Consider the following 6,000-nt stretch of genomic DNA (forward strand, 5'->3'; position numbering starts at 1 on the left):
TAGTTATATTGGAGCAACTGGATTCCTTCATACCACTTTTAGCTTCAGTCTAGAGGTAAGTAAATTCACTACCCCTTCTAAAATTACTTCATGTCATGCTATTTATATATTCTTGTATCAAACTGTAAATGATTATTTTATTTACCTGTCATGGAGATATGTTGCATGCATGAAGGATTTCTAAAAGAATTATTTAGAAAGTTTATATTTCTTTACATGTTTTTTTTAAACACAACAAGTTTATATTTGGAAAAGTTTCCATTTTAAGAAAAGAAAGTTGAGAAATGATGATGATTATAAGAAAGAAAAAAGATGATAAACCCTCCTACATGTTGCCCTAAGATGCATCAAAAGAAGTACAAAGAAAAGTACAAGAGATGAGATAAATGTTTATGAAATGAGGGCACATGTATGGAGGAGAGTATTTTTGGCCCCAAGATAAGATAAGATGAGAGTTCGGTACCGATACTCGGATGGAGGCGAAACCACTGAAGGAGGCTATGCCAGAAGGTGGTATTCCATCAACTAGACCGTTGAGTGCACCAAGAAAGAGTTAATTGACGGTCGGGCATGGCTGTGGCCACAGTTCAGTGCCATGGTCACAAGGACCCGCAACCCTCGTGCACAGGGGTAATAGTGTACATGGGCCTTATTATGAGAAAATGATACTATATTTTCAACGAAGATATGCTAAGATGATTTACAAAGATTATTTATAATGATGCATTATGATGATGATTTATAAAGATGATTTACAACGATGATCTATTACTAGATGTAATAGTATGTATATGTTACGGGAGATGCAACCGTACATACAGATATTATTATGGCTAGAATTATATTTATTTGCGAAAATGATTTTCAAAACTGAGAACAAGGAGTAAAACTATTTATGGTCGTGGATGTTACTTGCTGGGCCCCCTTTGGGCTCATTCAGTTTTATTTCTTGTTTTCAGGTAGAAAGGATGCTGGAATAGGAGGCCGGAATGGGGTGGGAATAATTATTAATTTTCAAAGTCTTTTCATATAAGTTATTGTAATGATATGATATTCCGCAACTAAAGTTTAATGTTTTCTAATTCCGCTTGTAATAAAATCTCTTGAAAAAAAGATGTTTTACGCATTTATTGTATCTTTTAAAATCAAGTACTCTGATAGAGCTTATAGATCTTTGCAAGAATTTTTGTTGAAAAAGAAGAAAAGTGGCAAACTCAGTCTTAACGGACTGGGGATGTTACATACATAACCTGAAAAACTTGCATCACTACAAACAATAAGGTTAAGATCACTTAGCCAATAGACAATTTCATACCTTGATGCCATGCAAATATCATAGTATTTGTGTCACTGCCTATCAATGTACTCTAATTGGATTGAATTTGAAACATATTTACCAATCCAACTGCATGACAAATGTCGTGCCTAATTCTTGTCATAGCATACATGAGGATGCCCATAGCCTGGGCATAGGGGACATTTTCATTTCTTTGTTATTTTATCCTCATTTCTCGAGCACAGTCTCTTTGCCCTTCGTAGACAAGTGTGCTCAAAACTTTACAATTCTCCAAATTGTACCTTTTGAACACTTAATCCAGATAGTTTTCGACAAAAACAATAATCCTGAATTTCTATATCCAGAAGTTCTTGTACCATGAACATGAGTGTCATTACCCATGTCTTTCATTTCAAATTCGGATCTTGAGAATGCCGTTTATTTCATGCACCATATATGGACAATTACCAGCTAACAATATACCATTAACATATAATGGCTACGTTGTTAACTTATCTTGGCACCTCTATGTGTAAACATAGTGATTTAACTGACTCATCTCATATCCTATTTTCAATATAACTTGGAGGAACTTCAAATACCACTCTCTAGAAGACTATATGAGTTTATATATATATAGACTTATGTCATCTGCACTCAGAACATAATGACCCCTGAGTATATTTGACAGTTGCCTTTTATCTCTTACTCCCACTATTTCCATCACTTGCATCCACAAGTGATTGATCATTAAACTTTCTTTTACTCCCATTGTTTTGAACATATGTATCTTGTTCATCTTGTAATGGAGTATCTTGTAGTTCTTGACATTGGGGATCTACATCTTGTAAAAGTTAGATCCTTTCCATAGGAGTAATTTAGTTGGTATTTTGAAGAAAGATAACATCCTTACTTTCTATCAATCTTCTCTCAGAATAGTAGATTTTGTACCCTTTATCATTCTTTATATATCACACAAACCTGTATTCCTAGATTTTGCTATAATTAACTACCGTGCTTGCCTCCAAAGCGTTTTGCATTACATTACTCTGAACTCATATCTCGTGGAGTGCTCAAAATCTCACATTTTTGCTTAGACTCATATATCCCGCAAAAATAAATTTAAGCAATATTAGTAGTGCTATTAAATTTTGCCACAAAGGCACACTGCTACTATTTTAAATCAATGTGTCACCTTAGAATATTTAAATATCCTATTGCACATTAAGATTTAAAACTCCCACTAACCATGTATATATACTAGTGAATCTTAGAGAGTATGCATACATCTATGGGTTCATAGTTTCTAAGTTGCTTCAAAATAATAATGCTCAACCCAACATTATGGGAGCAATTAATATTTGTGTCACATAAAAGACACACAACATAACTTAGTACTCACATAATTTTCTAAGGCAAAAGTAGCGATTTAATTTCACATGTCAATAAATCCCCTTAATTTCTATGAAAATTATAGTTCATGCGACCCACACGCATTAGCAATTTCACTGAAAAAAATTATAGAGATTTAGGTATCCTTAGTCTAACATGCATGGGGAACACGGGTTGAGAACTACTTCAAACCAAGGCATGGGCTTGCTCTTGGATTCGGCCTTCTGCTACTCTCTGTGTGTTAATACATTAAGCAAGTGACAATTTTACATGAAGATTTGATAGCCTATTGGTTCAAGCGTTCATCCTAGACCCAAACGGTGCGAGTTTGAGTTATACTGGATACACCTTTTCATCTTCATGCTTCTCTTCTTCAAAGCCTTAACCATCATGCTAAGCACTTATGATGATAAATTTTAACCAAATGAATTATTATACTGTAAATCTATAATCAAATCTTCGCCACACGCATCCAATGATTGATTTTAACCAAATCAATTTATAACCCATTTTTGAATCTGTTAACACAGATTACTTGCGATGATCACCATGCAAATTTCAAACAACTGATCTGATAATTGATTTTAACCAAATCAATTAATAAATCGTGTTTGCTGCACTTAGAATCCTCTGAATCCAAATTCTGCAGAGCTTGATTGATACATGGGAAACTTTGAATTAGCAAGTGGAGGCACTCATGTAAACAAAAATGAATTTCTTCCTTCTCAAAATATCTTTGGATGCCGTCATCAAATTCCTCTCTTTACAAAGAGAAACACACACTACCAAAAAAAAGTAAGGTTTTTGTCACTACCATTTAGTGACCTTTTTTGGCCAAAGAAGGTCACTAATGGGGTAGTGACTTTCCATTAGTGACGTGGCGACAAAGGACTTCAATCTGGTAGACTAGAAATGGGAATAGTGACGTGTGGCTTTTTTGCACATCACCCCTAGCGAAAGTGGCACATCACCTTACTGAAGGTGACGTGCACTTTTCTCACATCACCCCTAGGGGTAATGTGCGTTTTTTCAAATGCCAATATGGATATTCTATTCCCCCTTGAAGCCAAGCCATTTGCACACCCATTATGGGGATTCATTTTTGACAGGTGACTTCGAATTGTGTCCAGAACATCTGCTGTCATCTCGCCAGCTCTTCTTGGGCTCTTTTGGATAATCTAGAAAAGCAACAAAAAAATAAAAATAAAAGATAAAAAAATAAACCAAGGATAGATAAATGACAGTATATCAAATTCCACTAAAGTAATAGCATTCCCATATATAGAATTCAAAATTATGAAGCTGTGAAACAATATTCCCTTAACAGATCATATTTCTTAAAAATTACCAACTATAATTAAATTCAAACTCGTGAAACGCACGTTGCCTTTCCTAGTAGGTGTCAATAGCTTCGACCGAATCGGTGATTTCAACCAATTCGGTGTCAACGACTTGGAGTCGCCGGAATACGACTTTGGCTCCTTAGATAAATCGCACTTTCACGTCACTTGTTCTCTCCCAAAATCGTACAAATTCAATGAATCTTCAAATTTTCCATGTTCATGAACTAAAATCTAAGAATAATTCAAAAAAAAAAAAAAAAAACAAAACAAAACAAAACAAAAAAAACAAAGAAATAAATATATATGGAAAACTATATGTAAATAAATAAAATTAATTAAAAATTCTTACCTAGGTACATGCTGGTGTATGTTGGTGGAGGGAAGAGTAGCTAGCTGGCCAGAGAGAGGAGTGATGGAGATGAGAGGAAGAAGTAGAGAAGAAGAAGAAATTAAGAAAGAAGGAGCCAGTTGCACGAGAGAAGAAAGAAAGAAGAAAGAAATTAATTAAGCTAGTTGCAGGTTTGCAGCTAGGGGCATGCCTTCCCATGCAGGGTGGAGGTGACATTTTCACACGTCACCCTCGCCCTTAGGGGTGATGTGTGACACATCACCCCTAGGGGCAACATATGACTTTTTCAGACGTCACCCCCTAGTTCGAATCCCCCCTCCCCCTTCCCTTGTGTGAACATGTCAAAAAAAAAAAAAAAACCTTATTTTTTTTGTAATGACATTTCTCAAGACACCACCTGGTTAAGGATTTCTGTGAGAAATCAAAACCGGTGATCAAGAAATCAACGTGGACGATTGATCTTGCCGAGAGCAAAATTCTTCTCTAAACCTTCCAATGGCAGACTAAGAAATTGCAAAATTTTCTTGATTCTCTTGATCTTCCACGGTGGCTTTGATACCATTGTTGAAATTTGTAGAATCATCTCTAGGAAGGATTTCTCCCGTTAGGGTGGAAATCCTGTGTAGAACAAGAGAAAACTTGAACGCAGAGTTTGTACGTAACAAAAACTAATGTACATAAAACATATATGTTGGGATACTATTTGTGTTCTCATGGAACTCTATTTATAGAGTCCCAACTCAACTCTTCACCAAGAGTTGTTTCTCTTGACCGGTTAACTCTACCTGAAAATTTATTACCTTCCTGTAAATATTATACAATCTGGTGTGGAGATGACCACGCTTATAATAGTGTGATCATCCTAAGCACCATAAAAAAAACCTGCCTGGACACACTGTAAGAGCTCAACTCCATGCTAGTTGATGATGTGAGGACCGACATGGAGAACTCCACCGAATTCACCAGCAATAGTTTGGCAATTGTGGCCAAGATTCTGGGTTTACTGTTGAATTTTAACATTCCCATTCACCGGAGGAGGCTACTCGGGTTCGGAGGGGAATTTTTGAAGTGGGTTAGCCCGGGTGACCAGAAATTATTGGAGGAGACCAACACAACAACGTCTCTAAGATCCAGCGGGTCACAGATTATTCTGCTTTGGTTGGTTGATTTGCCCTGTTTTGGGTTTGAGGAGGAGTTTGGATTGTTTGAAAATCCTTTTTCCATGAAAATTCACTCAAGGGTTACAAACTTACATATGAGTTGGGATTAATTGTTGGTTCATTGCTGGACCTTTCCTTTTTCGATGAGAATGGAGCTCTTCGGGCGGGACATGAACAATTTCTCTTTGCCTGATGAGGTCAATAGTAATCTTTTCTAACAAATCCACTCCAACATGGTAGCTATGATTTTTTTTTTTTTTTTTTTTTTTGAGAAAACATAGCCAAGCAACATCAAACAAAAATAACCCAAAATCAAGCCTCAACCTCAATCGAGATTCGAGAACAAACACCCACAAAAAAATCATGGCCGACGTAGCAACAAAGCGGTGCCATGGCCTTCAACCGCCATAGACACAAACTCTCTCTCACTTCTATCTTTGATCTTCTCTCTCTTGCTGCAGAATGGCCGGTGGAAGTGCA

The sequence above is a fragment of the Corylus avellana genome, chromosome 10 (genome assembly GCF_965113065.1).
Source record: "Corylus avellana chromosome 10, dhCorAvel1.hap1.2, whole genome shotgun sequence".
In the NCBI taxonomy this organism is placed as follows: domain Eukaryota; kingdom Viridiplantae; phylum Streptophyta; class Magnoliopsida; order Fagales; family Betulaceae; genus Corylus; species Corylus avellana.